We start from the raw sequence: 20,033 nt of genomic DNA, 5'->3' as shown, positions 1-20,033 counted from the left end.
AGCAGCTGAATGCAATTTTGAACCAATACATCCTGAATGGAACGTAGCTGCCTGTAGTGTATTCTTACACAAGTCCAAACACCCTCTGCAGAGTGGCAAGATTAATTGCTTAACTGATCATTACAAACAATACTAATCATCTAGATTAGTAGATGGGGTAGGCAAACTATGGTCACATTCCTCTGTTCACCTACTGCCTGCTTTCACACTATGCTCCTTTCATACTGCAACAGCAGAGTTAAGTAGTTGTGACGGAGACCATACGGCTCACAAAGCCTTAAATATTTACTGTCTGGTCCTCTACTAAAAAAAAAAAAAAAAATTGCCAACCCCCGATCTAGATATGCAGGAGGTCCTTGTTACGGTTATTTTTCCACTGACATTTCTGAGAGCCAGCATAGAGAGGGTCAGTGCTTTCCAAGTATCAATGGCCCCTCGGTGGGCTGCCCTGATCCTCTGGGGCCCTGGTAACAGTACCAGATCCCGGTATGGGGAATATTCATACGTATAACAACGCAGTTATGCCTGGGATCAGGCAGATCATATGTGGAAGTGGAATTCCATTAGGGGAAGAAGTAAGAGGGCCAAGGGTGAGATCTTGGCCTCTAAATTATCAGATCAACTGAGGATGGTCACATCCAGATGGGACAAGCACTCATGGGGCATAAAACATCTTTGTTTTAATCAAGCTGTGACTCTCAGGAGAATGCTCTTGGGGTGCAAGATGTGAGGGCTGTCTCAGTAGGTTTTTACAGGCCCTGTATCTCCCAGGGCCACATAGCAATGATGTCGCAAGGGAAAACAAAGAAGTGGGGGACAGATCCCTGTGCTTAAAAGAATTATAGGAGTTAAGAACAGCTTGCTCCATGAGTGAAGTCTCCAATGATAAATGGCTGCTGTAATTTGCAATCTGTGAATGTCAACACATGTTTTAAAAACCTCTATAACATACCTATAAAAATAGCCATCTTTAATGGAAGTTATAAATTCTGAGTCTACATTTTTTCATAAAACACATTTAAGAGTCAATTATTTCACTCCGTGAAAGCATGGCTCCCTCCTCAATAGAAGGCATCATGGTTCTAAGTACTGATGGACAAATAATGCATTTTATTATTCCTGACAGAAGTCATTTTCAGCCACAGGAAAAGTTTAGACACACATGTACTCAAGCTCAGTGGATTTCAGTCTTGCTAGATGGAAGCTCCCTGAGAGCAAGGACAATCTTGTCCTCTCCATGTGCCTTTGGCATCCAGCAGAACCCAGGAGTAATATAAATAAGAAGTGGGTTGACAGCCCCTCCTGGCTTTTCCTTCTACTTATCTGATTGCTCCTTCTTGGCCTTCTACCTGGGCACTTCCTCTTCTGCCCATAACCTTAGGACAGGGTTTCACCCATGGTCCCCTTCTTCACTACACACACATCTACTCCCAGGTGACCAAAGTTGTGTTTTCATGTCGATGGCTCCAAATTTGTATCTTCAGCCCGGACCTCTGGTAGGAACTCCAGACCCAGACTTGTTTTCCCATAAGCCAAAAAACCAAACACACTGCCGCTGAGTCAATTCTGACATACTGTGGCCCTAAAGGACAGAGTATAGCTGCCCCATATGGTTTCCAAGGCTATAATCTTTAGGAAAGTAGATTGCCCTATCTTTCTTCCACAAAGCTGATGGTGGGTTTGAACTGCTGACCTTTCAGTTAGCAGCTGAGAGCTTAACCACTGCATCATCAGGACTCCTTTCCGGGTACTGAAATAAAGGATTTGAAATGAGATCTGCCTGACTTCTAAGGCTCTGCTCTTTCTATCACTGCAGTAACCAAGGTGCCCGAGGACCCCAGGAATACCAGGCCAGCACTACTGGCAGCTGAGGGCAGCAGCTGCAGGGTGAGGGACTCCAGCTCAATTCCCTTGGAGGCCCAAGTGCCCCCTTCCTAGGCAGATCACAGGTCCTCAGAATTATCTCCGTGGTACCAGACGCTCCAACCGCGCCTTCTCATTTACACCTCTCCCTTTGGAAATCAAATGCCATTAAAATCTTCAGGACCATCTATCAGTCCATCCTCAACAACCATGCTGTGTGCACCCAAAACTGGGAAACGTTTTCCGCAAATTAAGTTGTCCTTGAATTACACTTAACCAAATTGTGGAATTATTTTACTGAAGAAAGCATTTATGCCCAAAACTGTTAGTTTTTTGTTTGTTTGTTTTTACTTTAAAGGCCTCACCCTTCAAATTAAGTTTGACAGACCTCAATTCCTTCTGTTCGTGCCATAAACATCATAATTCCTCAGAGGGATGAAAAGCGTTGACCTCTTTGGATAGAACCAAGTTCCCTTTTAAAACAAGCAATAAAAAGCCACTTCAAGTCCAATCTCCTTGACACAGCAAAAAAAAAAAAAAAAAAAATCTGTAACCAGGAATCCAAGCAAATCCTCTCTTCTCTATGTTTTAAAAGAGGAAGTTCAAATCTTGAGACTTTCTTTCACTGGGAAAAATTACTCCAGAAATGCCTTTAACAAGGACCCCTGGTGGCACGGTAGTTAAGTGTTCGACTGCTAACTGAAAGGTCAGGGGTTCAAACCCACCAGCTACTCCATGGGAGAAAGATGTGGCCGTCTGCTTCTGGAAAGATTTACAGCCTTGAAAACCCTATGGAGCAGTTTTATTCTGTCCTAGGGTAACTATGAGTTGGAATCAACTCAATGACAACAGGTTTGGGCTTTGGGATGCTTTTAACACTCTGGGGGTAAGGGAAGGTTACGTGGTGGAAAGGCATATACTCAGTTCATTAATGAATAGAATCCAGAACAAATTCCTGTATAGAGAAGTCCTCAGAGGAATGCCTTCATTCTAAAGATTAAGAGCATCTGCTGGTGGCCATCTCAGATGCATCAATTGGTCCCAACCCAGCTGGAGCAAAGGAGACTGAGGAACACCAAAGATAAGGAAAATATTGCCCAAGAGACAGAATGGGCCATAAAAATCAGACACTCCATCAGCCTGAGGCCAGAAGAACTAGATGGTGCCCAGCTACCACCAATGACCTCCCTGACAGGGAACAAAAACAGAGAGTCCCTGACGGAGCAGGAGAAAAGTGGGGTACAGAACTCAAATTCACGTAAAAAGACCAGATTTAATGGTCTCACTGAGACTAGAGGCACCCCAGAGGACATGGCCCCAGACTCTCTGTTACCTCAGGACTAAAACCATTCCCATGCCAACTCTTCAGCCAAAGATTAGACTGGACTGTAAGATATAAAATAATACTCGTGAAGAGTATGCTTTTAGTTCAAGTAGATACACCAGACTAAATGGCCAACTCCTGTCTGGAGGCGAGACGAGAAGGCAGAAAGGGACAGGAGCTGGCTGAAGGGACAGAGGAAATCCAGGGCAGAAAGGAGGAATGTGCTGTCACATTATGGAGAGAGCAACTAGGGTCACATAACAATGTGCATACAGGCTTTTGTATGAGAAATTAACTTGAGCTGTAAACTTTCACCTAAAGCACAGTTAAAAAACAAAAACAGAAACAAAACAGCTGCTGGTGAAGGCTGGATGAACCCCTGAAACTACTGCCCTGAGATCATCTTTAGACCTTAAACCAAAAGTATCCCCTCAAGTCTTCTTAAAACCAAAAGATAGTTTAGCTTAACAAGTAAAAAATGTCTGCCTTGAGCATTATGCTCTTCTAAGATTTATCTATATGGGGTCAAACGGACAAGAGCAACTCAAAAGATTAGACAGGCATCTTAAGTGGCAGTGATTTTATGTTAATGGTTGAAGGGACAACTCAGAAAAGGAGGGTGAGAATGGCTGCACAACGTGAAGCATATAATCAGTGTCACTGAATTGCACATGTAGAAACCGTTGAATTGGTGTATGTTTTACATTTTCATCAACGAAAAAAGAACAGCTGCTGGAACATTTCTGTCTCAGTCATCTAGTGCTGCTATAACAGAAATACCACAAGAGAAATTCATTTTCTCACAGTCCAGTAGGCTAAAAAAGTCCAAATTCAGGGCATCGGCTCCAGGGGAAGGCTTTCTCTTTGTGGGCTCTGGAGGAAGGTACTTCTTGTCAATCTTCCCCTGGACTAGGAGCTTCTCCAAACAGGAACCCCGAGTCCAAAGGATGGGCTCTGCTCCTGGTGTTTCTTTCCTGGTGGTATGAGATCCCCCGACTCTCTGCTTGCTTCCCTTTCATCTCTTGTAAGGTAAAAGGTGGTACAGGCTACACTCCAGGGAAACCTCCTTTACATTGTATCAGGGATGTGACCTTAGTAAAGGTGTTACCATCCCACCCTAATCCTCTTTAACACAAAACTACAATCACAAAATGGAGGACAACTACACAATACTGGGAATCATGGCCTAACCAAGTTGACACATACTTTGGGGGGACACAATTCAATCCACTATAATTCCTATCAGCCAGAAGGCTCCCCGCTCCCCCGCCCCTTCCCAGCCAATACTTGCCCTCCCCCTAAAGGGAACCATCATGCTGAGCTCCATTCTCATATAATTTCACCTGTTTTGGAACTTCACATAAATGGAATCATACAGTGTGTGCTCCTTCATGCCTGGACTCTTTCGCTCAATGTTTTGTTTGTGACATGCCCCACATTGCTGTATATAGCACTTGTTTGTTCTTTTTCATTGCTGTGTAGTACTCCATTCTGTGACTGTGCTACAATTTATTTATCTGTTCTGCTGGGACAAACATTTGGGTTGCTTCCCATTTTGGCTATTACGGATAAGGCAGCTACGGCCACTCATGTGCCTGGTTTTGGCACTCCTTCCTTTTGGGATTAGAGACCTAAATGTGAAAGGAAAAATAACAGAGCTTCTAGAAGAAAACATAGGAGAATATTTCATGACCTTGGGGGTAAGGCCTGTTTTAGGGAGAATGAAGTCAAGCCCCAGATCTGGTTTAAGGCTGGGCCTAGCACAGGCACAGGCTTGTTTAGTCAAAGGCATGTAGGCTCTTAGGCCCTCTTGAGGCAGAGTGAAAGGGCCTGGGCTATGCAGGGAGAGAGCCTGGTTCATATCCCAGCTCTTTCCCTTTCTAGTTGTGGCCCTGGAGATAATACCCCAACTCATGACTCAGCTTTTTAATCTGTAAAATGGGGCTAACATCAACCTCAGGTGGTGGTAAGATGCTGCGCCTCGCCCCACGGCTGGCAGGCAGTAAGCAATGGCAGCTGTTCATATCGCAACCCCATTACCTTTGCCGTCGCCTGCCTTTGTGTACATGAACTTCCCTATTACAGAATTAGGGGTAATTATAGGATGTGCAATCACGAAATTAAAGCAGGTAATTACCATGCCTAATTAATTGTCAAATGCTAGGCAGGCGGGGAAACACAAACAGAATGCACCGTCTGTGGGTTGGGCAGTTAAGCATCCCCTCTGCTTCCAAAACACCATCAACTGAAACAGCAGAGCTCAGGAAATGGCCCTCTTGGGTGGGTTCAAGTGCTTAAACAAAACTTGGGGTGCATTACCCAGGTTTCTGACTCAGAATGTACTCGGCACACCTCTCCCTGACTGCAGGCTGGCCCAGGCATCTATACATCTCTGTCCCACAAGCCCCAAGGTTCCTGGACAAGAGTGCTATTTTAGGAGGGCCTCAGAGAAGATACTTGATGGGTGCTGTAAACCTCTGCGAAGATCAGACCCTACAGAGATGCCCGCTGACATGAACGCAGACAAGCTCGGAAATAAATGTTCCTTTATACATTGCTATGAGTTGGAATGGACTCGACGGCAGTGGGTTTTTGGTTTTACACACTGCAGGTTTGGAAACAAAACATCGGGCTGCCCTGCTCTCCTCCGCATAGATAGAATGCATCTCTCTCCATTTCCGCCTCCATGAAACTTTTTAATTATCCAAACTCCCGCACCTTGGAACCAAACATGTTTTCATGCATGTTGTAATATTTAACAGTGAAAGCTAGTATCAACTATAACTTTCCTGGACTTACAAGATGATGTACCATTTAGTAGCATCACTGTGTATCACCCCCTGCGTCTGTCAATTTGTCGTACTGTGGTGGTTTACACGTTGCTGTGATGCTGGGAGCTATGCCACCAGTATTTTAAATACCAGTAGGGTCACCCGTGGCAGACAGGTTTCAGCGGAGCTTCCAGACTAAGACAGACTAGGAAGAAGGACCTGGCGGTCTACTTCTGAATAAACGAGCCAGTGAAAACCTTATGAATAGCAGCGGAACACTGTCTGATATAGTGCTGGAAGATGAGCCCCTCAGGCTGGAAGACACTTAAAAGATGACGGGGGAAGAGCTGCCTCCTCAAAGTAGAGTCGACCTTAATGATGTGGATGGAGTCAAGCTTTCAGGATCTTCATTTGCTGATGTGGCACAACTCAAAATGAGAAGAAACAGCTGTAAACATCCATTAATAATTGGAATGTGGGATGCATGTAGTATGAATCCAGAGAAACTGGAAGTCGTCGAAAATGAAACAGAACATGTAAACCGACTCCATGGCACCTAACGACAACTGTGTGCCAGACAGAATACCAGACGTTTTACGTGCAGTTTTGACTGAAGTCCTGCCATTTTATAAACCTTGAAATGGAGACTTGGAGCAACTTAAGAATGTGTCCAACGTGATTCAGGCAGTGGTTAGTAAGGAGTCCTTGGGTGGTGCAAATGATTAACTGCTCAGCTGCTAACCAAAAAGTTGGCAGTTTAAGTCTATCCAGTGGTGCCTTGGAAGAAACGCCTGGCAGTCTATTTAAAAAAAAAAACAGCCACTGAAAACCCTATGGAGCACAGTTCTACTCTGACACACATGGGGTCTTCATGTGTCAGGGCTGACTGGACAGCAAGTGGTAGAGATTAGTACAGCCAGGACTGGACTGTAGGTTTACTTTATGCTACCTCCAAAAGCCCAAGTCCCATGGTCACAATCTCAGAGAAAAACAAGTACTATAAACTTTCTTTATAATGCTAATACCCTTTATGAGGACTGCTAAACTCAAAGCCAGTCAGATGACATTTGGATAACAAAAATTCTTTTAAAAGTGGCTTTAGATTCCTAATTCATTTTGCTTCCTTAATGGCCAAGGAATGAAATGATTTGTGTTTTGGTTCGCAGCCTGCGCTAATGCATCTGAACAAAACTCTCCTTTTAATGAAATGGCTTCATGTGTTATTAACTATAAGTGCCCTCATTGCTAGAACAAAATGCCTGAATTACTGTATGACCATGCTGATGGAGTGATATTATTGCAGCCAAATGCTGAGAATGAGATGAATAACTTAACCAAAGAAAAACGAGTTCTCAGTTTGCTGGGTTATACAAATGAGGCTGACAAGTGAGGAAGGAAATGCATCATTTATTAAGAACTCCCAGCACCAGCCCACGCACCTTTTAAAGAAGGAGGACAGAGAAAGAGTGGGCTAGGAATGGAAGAGACCGAGTCCAGCCTCTGTCTACCTGGACCAGTGGTTCTGCAGTCACAGGTGTGGCTGTCTCTGTGCTCAGTTGAAGGGTCCTGGAGCGAACACTATGGTCACCATGCTCCAGTCCAAGCTCTGTCATCTCCAGACACTGGACACCAAGCTCAACGCCTCTGAAAGCGGCTTTTCCAGCACTGCCCAAGGACCAATCTTTCCACCAGATTTTACCTTTTCTAGTTTTCAGAAGTGATTTAAGAAGTGGACACTGGGTTCAGGTATCTACTGTTCCTTCGAGACCTTGTTTAAGTCAATCTTTTCTTTCCCCCATGCCCTCTGCCCCCAAGCAGAACTGGTTGCTCCCTGCTCTGGGTAACCACCAGTGCCTCTTCTGTACCAAGCTCAGGCCTGAGTACATCATTGAAGCACGTCCCTGCGCTCCTGGAGCTCACAGTTTGGTGGGGAAGATAGCAGACCTTATACAAATAATCACACCAATGAACACGCCATTTCGAACTGAGATAAGAGCTCTAAGCAGACGTTCGCTGAGGCAGATTTTTTTTAGCTGTGCTGGGCCTGGGTGGGGTTTGGCTAGCTGGGCAGTTATGTTTGATCTGGGGTAAAAAGAAGGAGTCAGAATGGGCCAGCTGCAGGAAGGAACACAACTCTGGGGCAAAGGACAGGCCATGTTCAATGGTTACCCTACCCTGTTGCAGCAGGAGCATGAGACAAGAGACAACTTTCTGGAAAGGCTACCCAGTGGCAGGGGGAGCATGGGACAAGAGAGAACTTTCTGGAAAAGAGGTCGAGGCTGCCAGGGCAGGAGGGGACAAGAAGGGTATGAAAGGATGTTGGGGAGGTGGGCAGAGCCATGTTTCAGATGCCAAGGGATAGTAAAGGGGGTGGAGCCACAGGGCCCTGCCTTTTCTGCTCGGCTATTCCTTCTGCCTGGAATGTTCTTGCCCTCGATGGATGTCCGCAATGCTCACTCCCTCAGGCTCCTGCTCAACTGTCACTGCTGTTCCCCAGCGCCCAGCACATCTGACACAGCAGGTGTCTGCTTCTTCACCTGTTTATTGTTTGTCTGTCTCCACCAGAATTTAAGCTCCATGAGGGCAGAGGCCTCGCTGACTTTGTTCACTGCTATATCCCCTGCCCCAGGACAAAGGAGGCACTCACTACACAGTCACTGAGATAAATAAAATGAATGAATGAATGGATGGATGGATGGGTCTGCGCAGATGCAGACACTGTGCTCAGATGTTTGCTGGAGTTCCTGTTGGTCTGACCATGGGGTCCACGAGGCAGGGATCGCACCGTGTGTCTGTGCCTGTATACGATGGATGCATGTTACACACACGCAGCAGGGGCTGCTGGGGGCCTAGGGCTGTCACCACCGCTCTAATGGACTGGGGCAGGGGCCTGTGAGAATGTAGATGCCTGCTCAGTGAACAATGGTGACTTATACATACACAGGCGTTCTTTTAATCACGTCTAGATGATTTATAAATGTAGTAAGCCTCTAAGAGAGGAAAACTTTTTTTAACGCTATGGGTATGGACCATGGGTGCCATTCGTGTTTACTTTCCACAGCCCTGACAGACAGCTACTGGTCTTGGTTGTGCTGCAGGGATATAAGAACTAGGCCCAGCTGTCATACTGGGGTTTGGACAGCAAGCCCAGAAAGCATCGCACCCCGCCCCGCCCCAGTCAGAGCGATAACTACTACCGCTGGGCGGCTGTGCCCAGAAGCCTAGGGTTCTAACTAGGGTCATCTTCAGCATAAGCAGCAGCTTCGGGCAAAGAGAAAATCACTAGGGCGGGTTCCTGAGAGCATGTGGGATAGTTCCCGGGGAACTCGGAAATAGCTGGAGCCGTTCTGTTACATGCTAATTTCCGGCAATCAAGCTGCTGGAGGCTCCAACCATCATATTTGGGGAGTTTAAAAGGAAATCTGACCTCATCCTGCAGTCACATGCTGCAGCCTGGGTATGTGCGTCATACACACTATACCCCTTCAGTTGTGTGCACGACATAGACATTCACTTGCTAAAAACTGGGTACTCGCTGGTAGCACTGAAATTACATGCCGAGTTTTCTGCTTCACTGGGAAAGGAGAAAAGTTTTCTGCTTCTCTCCTTACAGATATAAATACCAGCCGAGTACTCCCAGAGCAGGTAGCAAAAGTTGGACATCTGTTTATCCTGAAACGATTTACACCTAAAAATGATATATTGGGAAACCCTGGTGGCATAGTGGTTAAGCGCTACGGCTGCTAACCAAAGGGTCAGCAGTTTGAATCCACCAGGCGCTCCTTGGAAATTCTATGGGGCAGTTCTACTCTGTCCTATAGGGTCGCTATGAGTTGGAATCAACTTGACGGCACTGGGTTTGTTTTTTTTTGGTATGATATATTGATAAGCATGATTCCAAACGTGTGTGTGTGTGTGTTTAACGATACCCCTGGAAATGAGACCAGAAGGATACAAATTGAAATGGTAACAGTGGTTATTTCTGAATGTTGATGGATTTTCATTTTCTTTATGGTTTTCTGAGTTACCCAAGTTTCTTTTCTCTATTCAACACCAGTTTTGGTAAGAGAAAAAGTAAATGACATCTTCCAAGTAAATGGGACTTCTGGTTGGCACTGTGAAGACAACGTACATCAAACCCCCTCTCCCCTTCTCTCCAAATACAATTGAGTCAATGTTAAAATAATAAAATTTATATTGAAATATTTTTAAATGCATGGCCACATTCCCAAACAATAGAAATATCTCTGCCCTTTAGGAACAAAGAAGAAACCTCTAAGAGCGAATGCAGGAAAGCAGAGCAGACCAGGGAAGCAGACCTCCATTTGGGCTGCAGGGCCAAGGCGTGAAAGATCTCTGGGGACTGGAGACCAGGCAGGCCTCTGCTCAGGGACGCAAGCTGGGCTCCCTGTGGGAAGCCAGGGCTGGGGCTCAGGATGATAGTGATACTCATCACCCTAACCCATTGCTGTGGAGTTGATTCCAACTCATGGCGACCCAGGGTGTTACAGAGGTGAACTGCTCCATATGGTTTTCTAGGCTATAAGGTTTTCAGAAGCAGGCCTTTCTTCTGTGGTGCCACTGGGCAGGTTTGAACTGTCAGTCTTTCAGCTAACCAAAAAACCAAACCCACTGCCGTCGAGTCGATTCTGACTCATGGCAACGCTATAGGACAGAGTAGAACTGCCCCACAGAGTTTCCAAGGAACACCTGGTAGATTCCAACTGCTGACCTCTTGGTTAGCAGTCGTAGCACTTAACCACTACGCCACCAGGGTTTCCATCTTTCAGTCAATTGAGTGCAAATTATTTGTACCACCCAGGGAGGGATCCATACCTCCCTGAATTTTTTTATTCTAAAGAAACACAAAGGGAAACCCTCTTGGAAGAACTAACACACCATGTTGTTTTTCAGCTTCAAACGGAAGTGATGTGATGGACAGGTGGTTACTTTTCACTGGGCATTCGCAGAACCAAAGCCTCTGAGAAAGCTGCTGGAGTAGCAGACAAGTTTTAATAACAGAATAAGTTTACTTTGCCTCAGAGAGAAGGAGCGAAGGGCCGTGATATGACCTTGCTTCCCCCATGGCACACCTCTACATGAGTGGGAGGACAAACCACTGACTCGTCACAGTGATAAAAGAAGCAAAACCGCACCTGACCACCTCCTTCTAAGTTAGCCGAGCTGCGCACATCGGTATCTCATCTATTTCAGTTCAGGCAATATTTATTGAGTATCTACTGTGTGCCAGGACCTGTGCTGGCTGCAGGGACATAGGCAGAGGTGGACTGACAGTTTGAAGCCATGATTATAAGCACAGGCTAGGAACTAGGGCTGCCTGGGTTCAAACCTTGACTTCATGCCCTTATTAGCCACGTGTCTTAGTTATCTAGTGCTGCTACAACAGAAATACCACAAGTGGGTGGCTTTAATTAACAAACAGAAATTCATTTCCTCACAGTTTAGGAGGCTGGAAGTCTGAATTCAGGGTGCTGGCTCTAGAGGAAGGTTTTCTCTCTCTGTCGGCTCTGGAGGAAGGTCCCTGTGGCTTAGCATCTCTCTTCCCCTGTCTCTGCTCACTCATTTGTTTGTTTAACCTCTTTTATATCTCAAATAAAATTGACTTAACACACACCCTACACTAATCCTGCCTCATTAACATAACAAAGACAACCCATTCGCAAATGGGAGTATAGCCACATGCATGGATGTTAGGATTTATAACACATATTTTGGGGGGACACAACTCAATCCATACCACCCTGTGACCATATGTAATTTACTAACCTTCTCCATGTGCTTCAATTTCTTTCTGCAGAATATGGACAATTATAGCACCTACCTTCTATGATTGTATTTAAGATCAACCACTTTGCTTGGCATGTAAATATTTCATAAAAGTTGGTATTATTAGTGCCTGCTCCAAAGGAGTTCACCGTTAGTGGGGGAGGCAGACACATAAACAGACAATAACTATGGTCTAGGGGAAGAAATGCTATGGCAGAGGGAAGCACAGTAGGATAGGAGACAAAGAGAAGGCAGCATGGAGTACAAAGTGGAGGCTATCAAGGAAGGCTTCCTGGAGGCAGCGATGCTGATCCAGGCCTTGAAGAACAAGTAGGAGCTGGCCAGGGGGGAAAACAAAGGGGAGGCAGGAAGAGGGCAGTTCAAGCCAAAGTAACAGCACGTGTTTTCTACTTTGCTTGATTAAACCAAGATCTTTCCAAACAAAATGTTCTTGAGTACAGGAAACTAAAATAATAATAGTAATAATAAAACAGTTATACAAGAATTTGGCATCAGAAAAAGCAGTACCCTCAACCCTGAAAATACCAAAGAAATGGCTGTCCCCCCACAAATGGTTTTAGGGCGGTCCCTTCTGAATGGAGAGTTGCAGCCACAGTGAGCTGTTCAGCTGCGTGTGGCCTCCAAGCTGTAGACTGAGGAAAGGGGTATCATTCAGCCAAGCTGCTCCTGTGTCAACAAATGGGCTGGGGCGGGGGGGGCAATCATTCAGCGTGGATGGCCATTAGCCTGTCACTTTCTAATAGAATTAAGAATGACCCTCTCCCCGCTGCTGTTGCTAATTGTGCTTTGAGGAACTGGTAGCTGCTCTCAATGTACAGAATTTGATCCAGACCAGGCTTTGCTCCATCTCACCGTGCTTCCGTCTGGGTGCCTTGATTCTGCTGGAGAGAAGCCCCACGAGCTGGCCTAGTGGTGTCCTTGGCCCTTCTTTTCTTATTCAATGACCTTTTTGTCTGCCAGGAAGAAAAGCACTGTAGCACCAGCTCCAGGAGAATGGGGAAGTTTCTGGAAGGACACAAAGATATCACAGAGAACCAAGGGCTGAGAGTGCTGCTGGGTCTCTGCGGGGCTGGACCAGGAACCAGGAGGCCATTCAGAAGCAGGAAATTAGCTGCGATTTTCCACACTCTGATTCTCTGACGCTTGCTTTGGCTCTCTCCCCGCAGGCCCACCTTCTCTACCTCTTAAGCTCATAGTGCAGGCAGGACACCACCTCAGGCCCAGCTCCAGACACATCCAGGCTGACCCCATCTCTCCTTGTCCTGATCTCTAAGGCTCCATCCAGGACAGAGCCTCCGAAATGAATACTGGTTATGTGTCTGTCTAGCATCCACCTCCTTGTAGCAACGCCTCAATTCTCCTTTAGGGATACATGCTCCCCCTAACCTGAGTCTTGGTGCTTCCTGGGGATTCCACTCTAGCTCTGACCCTAGAGGTGGGCATGAGACCAGGGTCTGGCCAACCAAAGGCGCTACATGCACCACGGTGAGGGCATTTCACCCAAGCCAGGCCACTGAGGAGCTGTAGGACTCAGAAGCAACTTATATTTGGCCTGGGAGGATGTAAGCTCAGAGCTGCTGACAACTACCACCAGGAGGGGAATTTTCCAGAGAAAAAAGCCAGTTACAGAGGGAAGCAGAACTGAGGGGGGAAGGGAGTGAGAAAAAGGAAAGGAGAGAGGAAGGGAGGGGAAGGAGGGACAAAAAGGGGGAGTGCGGGTGAGGTTTTAATGACTGAACCTCTGGATCAAGCCACAACTGAACTGTTTAGTTATATAAACCAATAAATTCTGTTTTGTTTAAGCCGGTTTAAGATGAAGTTTTTGACACTTGCAATAAAAATAATTCAGACTAAAAGAGAATCTGATTGGGCCTGTATCTGGATAGTTTTCCCCTGGGTCCTGTGCCCACCCTGGCCAATTAGTTCTGGCCACAGTGTTTGCCCCCGTGTATTGGTGCAGTGTGCACGTGGGAAGAGAGGCAGTTCTCGGAGTAGTAGTAGTAAACTCGAAAAGCACCCCAAAGGATACCACCTCCTTATGCCCAAAGCAGCAAGTTGACTGGCCCTTTAACTTATTCGCATAACAACTCAAAGCTTCTTGTACCCTTAGCAATGACTGGTGATTATAGCTGGGACAACCTTACAGCCCCAAATTGGAGTAACACTACAAATACTTCCCTCCTCACTCTAGCAGCAAGCATCCCTGGGTGGCACAAACAGCTAAGTGCTCAACTATTAACCATAAAGGTTGGCAGTTCAAACCCACCGAGAGACACCTCCAGAAACAGGACTAGTGATGACCTTCTAAAAAAAAGTGGGTACTAAACATAAACCAGTACCAGTTGCCGTCAAGTTGGTTCCAACTCCTGGCACTCCCCTGTGTGTCAGAGCAGAACTGTGCTCTGTGGGGTTTTCAGTGGCTGATTTTTGGGAAGTAGATCACCAGGCCTTTCTTCTCAGGTGCCTCTGGGTGGACTCAAACCCCCAACATTTCAGTTAACACCCAAGCATGTTAACCGTTTGCATCACCTGTAGACTCCATATTACCCCATAAGGGTTTCCAAGGAGCAGCTGGTGGATTCGAAATGCTGACCTGTTGGATAGCAGCTGTAGCTCTTACTCACTGTGTCACCAAGGCCTTATATAACTTATAGGTCTTTCCAAGTACATCCTTCATCAAATGGCTGCTAATTATAGGCTGTCACTGAAGGAAGACTACACAGTATTTTTGTGGAAATGTGAAGACTAGATTTTTCTTTCTCCTGTGCACTCATTCAGGCCTTGGTTTGGGTTGCTTCAGAATGCCTCAGCATCCTTATCTTGGCATTATGGAGACCTATTCCCCATTGGAATGCATTTAGGAGGCTTTAGTTAAATAACAAGGAGCCCTGGTGGTGCAATGGTAAAGTGCCCACTGCTAACCAAAAGGTCGGAGGTTTGAATCCACCAGCGGCTCTGCAGGAGAAGGACATGGTGATCAGCTCCCATAAAGATTATAGCCTAGAAAACCCTATGAAGCAGTTCTACTCTGTCACATGGACTCGCTATGAGTTGAAATCAACTCCACGGTACCTAGCAACAGTTAAATAATGCCAATAGGAATGGTGCCCAGCTTGGAGCAGAAATGCTACAAGGTGCCAACTCAGTTGCATCCAGGCTCAGCATAGAAGCATGGCAGATGCACTGAAGGGTCTGCAGGTTCTTCACGTGCTTCTGAGAGCCCAAGGTGAAGCTGTGAAAATCCTCTACCAAAGCTTCCCCATAGAAACACAGATGCACGTTCTTTTTTGACACAGCTGCAAGACTGTGCTTATGGTCTTTAATCTTCCTCTTTGAAAAGCATCCAATTTAAGAATTTTTGCAGTAATCATTTCAGAGTAATGAAAAACAAACAGAACAATAGACCATCTCAGATGTGACATGAGCAGCTCTGTGCACGTCTCTCTAATTGACGTTTAAAGAGATATATTAGCCATTATGAAGAGCCTTCTTTTATCTCCCACATGACCAAACTGTGCCAGCATGCAGATCATAAACATCGTAATACCGTTAATTTACTCAATGTATTCATTTCTGCCTCATAATCATGTCCATAAGACACCATTACATTTTCAAAAAAGCTCCTGATATCCAAGATGAGACTTGGATGAACGTTTTTTCATTTCATTTTTTTACACGTGCAAGGCAGTATGGTGGAGGCTGTTGTTGCTAGCTGCACCAAGTTGGCCCAGACTCATGGTGATTCCCATGTATAACGGAACTGCCTGGTCCTGCACTATCCCCATGATTGGTTGCAGATCAGACCACTGTGATCCATAGAGTTTTCATTGGCTGATTTTCAGAAGATTTCCAGGTCTTTCTTCCTAGTCTTAGTCTAGAAGGTCTGCTGAAACCTACTCAGCATCACAGCAACATGCAAGCCTCCACAGGGTGGTGGCTGTACGTGAGATGCACTGGCTGGGAACTGAGCCCAAGTCTCCCGCATGGGAGGCACGAATTCTACCGATGAACCACAACTGCCTCATAGTGGATCCAAGCATGTGCTATTTTGTCTCATCACATCTTTTTAGGGTGAGGTAAATGACACGTGAGGAGGGGCCTTGCACAAAGGCCCAAAGCTAGTAGATGGCACAGCCATGATTTGAATATATCTCTTCCAGCCTCAAACCTGTGTCTCTCCCACCACATCACCTTGCCCCCAAGCACCAGAGAAAAGAGCTCAGGCCCTCCACATCTCTGCAAAGTACAGGCAGGTGCCTACTGACCTCCAAAAATGAGAAGGTCTCCTCCAGAGGGTAGAAGCTAAAGCATGGACTAAGGGATCCCACCACCTTGGGGAAACCTAGGCTCTACCACCTATCAGCTGTGTGACCTTGGCCAAGTTACTGAACCTTTCTGATCCTCAGTATTATCATCTGTATAATGGGGAGAGATTAGATCTACCTCACAGAGTTGCTGTGAGGGCCCAATGGCGCAATGCATGGTGCCTATCGTATTATTATTAGGAATTCTACAATTTGAATTCTCATTTGATGTTATATGGACATACAATATGACTTGAATCTCCACAACTGTATAGCTACCTGGCAAGGGGTAAAAAAGGGAAAAGGAGGCCTTTGTCTGATATCTCAGCTTACGGCCCACTGAAGAGGGTGACACAGAGGTAAAGAAGGCCTACATAGAATGTCAAATCAACTCTGTTCAAACACTCCTCTGGTGCTGAGATGTACAAAGTGTTTTCTGCAGATAGGGCAATAAAGGCTCCATGCCTTCCAGCAATTCACAGTTAGGGGGAGCTCCCCAGTGACTCTTACCTACCCTGGCATGTCTCCCTCTAGATTGGTGGTTTGGAAACTTTCTCTAGGTCATAGACCCCTTGGAAAAGCTCATGAAGCCTATGGATCCTCTATACATAAAAAGGTTAGTTACCCACACACATCCCACACCAGGGATGAACACACACACTCACACTACCAGGTATATATACACACCTCACACCAGGTATACAAACACATCCCACCAGCTGTACACACGTACACACCTCACTAGATATATAGACATATACATACACCACCACCACCAGGTACACGCACACACTCCCTAAACCACCAGGTACACACACATACCCCTCATACCAGGTACACACACACACACACACACCCCAGGTATGTACCAATGCCACACCAGGGACGTACAGACACATACACACACATATTTAGCACATATGCACACATACCACCACAACCAGGTACACACACTGTTACAAATCATTTCATGGTGTGCTAGAAAGCCCTGAGACCCATTTAGCCACCACAGTGAGGAACCCCCTGCTGGCCAGGTCTCCTAGCCAGAGTTCCTGAGCCGCCCACTGCTGCAGTGCCCCCTGCAGGCTGGTACTCACTGCCATTTCATGTGCTCCCTCTCATTTATTCCTCGTACAGCCTCGTGGACGGGGTTACATCTCCACTTTAGAGACAGGGAAACACAGCCTTGATGAGGTAAAGTGGGAGGCACACCTTGGGTGCTCCTGGCTCCAAAAGAGTCCAAACAAGACTCTGCTGCTGCCTGAAGACACTACATCCCTGCTTCTAAGAATCCCCCTTACTCCCTATGGTGGCCAATGAGAGGCACAGAGTCAGAGGATACAGGGAAGGCCTGCTTCCTTGGTAGCCAGGAAGTCCAGCAGACATTGCAGCAGACCAGTGGGGGTTTACTGGCTGAGCAATGCTGACTATTTGTCACCGGTTCCTGCTGATATTTCTTCAAGACTTTTGTGATGACCTGGCTCAGGTTTATGTCTGAACCCACAGAGCCAGGAGCAAACAGACCAGATTTCTCTGCAGCAAGGAGCTGTGCAAACCACAGATCTGGCACCTGCTCCCCAAAGCCAATGCACATGGCAAAAAATGGCCTCGCTTGCCCTAGGGGAGAGGCCTGCTCTTAGGGCTCAGGATCAACTGCCTTGAGTGTCAGAGGGTGACACTAACAACATTAATAATGGTCTAATCCCCTGCTGAGGGCATTGGTGGTTTAGTGGTAGAATTCTCACCTTCTGTGTGGGAGATCGGCTCTGATTCCTGGCCAACGCACCTGTCAGTGAAGGCTTGCATGTTGCTTTGATGCTGAATGGGTCTCAGTGGAGCTTCCAGACTAAGATGCACTAGGATGAAGGGCCTGGTGATCTACTCCTGAAAATCAGCCAGTGAAAACCCTACAGATCACAACGGTCCAACCTGCAACCGGTCACGGGGATGGTGCAAAAACAGGCAGTGATCCCTTCCACCGTGCATGGGGTTGCTATGAGTTGGGGCCTGATTTGAAAGCAGCTAACAACAATACCCCACCCACAAGCCTTTATTCACAACTACAAAAATCCACAAAGCTCTGAAACCCGAAGACTTTCAGCAAGTTTAGCGTAAATGCATTGGGCAGCAAACTTCACTGAACTGGAATGAGGGTGTCTATAACCTTGACTTGTCCTCCTTGGTGTCAACGTTCCTACATTTCGCAGTAGAGATACCAATGTGTCTGATTACAGGGCTGGCCCCGGGCCTCACTTAGTGCCTCATTCCTTTCTCAAATGCAAAAAGGAAAGAAAAATGACCTCATATACCTTGAATGGCATTGACCTCGAGAGTTCTGAAGAAAGGATTATGAACCTGCAATAATAGAGTCTATTTGAGTAAGTTTGAACTCTATGTTCTAAAATGAAACCAGAGGGCAAAAAGTGAGCTCGGTCAGAATTACTCCCAGAAATCTTTTAAATTGTCCATAAAGTACAGTAAACATGGTTAGGTATACAACCTGGAGCAGAAATTTCTCTATATAAATGTATAATATGCCCAGAATTATATAACATATAATAACCAAAAGGTCAGCAGTTCAAATCCACCAGCCTCTCCTTTGAAACCCTATGGGGCAGTTCTACTCTGTCCTGTAAGGTCGCTGTGATTTGGAATCTACTCGACGGCAATGGGTTTTTGTTTGTCTTTACATGCAAAATATAATTTTATGAAATTAATTATATAGAAGAGACAGACCTTTAAACATTAAACTCTGGGAGTACCTTTACATCTAAGACCAAAATAAGGTCAGCAGATTCTCATGTTCTGCTTTATACTTTCTTTAGGGTGCTTGCTGAGGTAAAGGTAGGCTGGCTACATTACTTAAACTCATTTTCTCTCTCTTTTTTATTTGCTTGCTGTGGCATATTGAATTATGGCCCCCAGACCTTGACCCCTCACATATCCTTGTCCTTTGCCAGGTGACTCTGCAGTTCCTCCACTACAGGCCGAGTATATATCCTTTGACTTTGGACTTGGCCATGAAACTTGCGTAGGCCAACAGAGAGTTAGCAAATGTGACTCAGGTGGAGGCTGGGAAGGCACGTGCATGGTTGAGCTTGTGTTCTTGCATGCTTGCCTTCACCATGAGAACAAGCCTTGTTTAGCCTGCCTATCCAAGAAGGATGAGAGGCATGTGGAGAGACCTGGGTCAACTGCAGCTTGGCGCCAAGCCAGCCTAGAATAGCCAGCTCATAACCAACCCACAGACACATGAGCAAGAGTAGGTGATTTTCAGTCATTGACTTTTGTTACATAGCATCCTTGTGGCAACAGCTAGATATGAATAGGTGAAATTAGATAAACTGGTCATTGTATGGTCATTTTTCACTATACCAACGCTTTCTGCACACCATATTATTGAATCTTCATAACCATTTTACAGATTTGGAACCTGGGGCTCAGAGGGTTACATTAAGCTAGAAAGTTGAAGAGCAGAGATTCTACCTAGGTCTGTCTGACCTTCAGAGCCTGGCATTTTTAGCTACTGTGTTCTTCTGTCTTCCTCCAGTCTGCAGTGTGTTAGTTGTGAAAGAGGAATAAGGAGACAAGCTCCATCTATGTCCATGGGATCCTGGCTTGGAGGAGGAGAAATATACCTAACATTTATATTTTTGAGTGCTAACTGTGTATCCAGGACTATGATAGGTCTGCAGGAAAGATAAAAGACATGGGAAAATGAATACAAATTATGACAACAACTACCATTTGCTGAGCACCAACTCTGTACCAGGCACTGGTGCTAAGCATTTTACACACACTGTATTTAATCATCACAAAAACCCCAAGAGGCAGGGACTACTGTTATCCCTACTTCGCAGACAAATAAACTAAGGCTCAAGAGTCCTATCTGATGGCCCAAGTTGATATGTTTAATAACTACACTCAACTGAAAAATCTTCAAATGTCCCTCCCCATTGCCTA

At 45.9% G+C, this 20,033-nt stretch overlaps 1 protein-coding gene across 6 annotated transcripts in view; it reads right to left on the bottom strand.

Annotated features, from left to right (window-relative positions):
• The window catches only part of SNX29 (sorting nexin 29), a 768,639-nt gene that overhangs the window by 94,011 nt on the left and 654,595 nt on the right, over positions 1-20,033 (bottom strand). The window lies entirely within an intron of this gene.

This window comes from Elephas maximus, chromosome 12 (assembly GCF_024166365.1).
Source record: "Elephas maximus indicus isolate mEleMax1 chromosome 12, mEleMax1 primary haplotype, whole genome shotgun sequence".
NCBI classification, from domain to species: domain Eukaryota; kingdom Metazoa; phylum Chordata; class Mammalia; order Proboscidea; family Elephantidae; genus Elephas; species Elephas maximus.
This window is presented reverse-complemented; position numbering and strand designations above follow the sequence as displayed.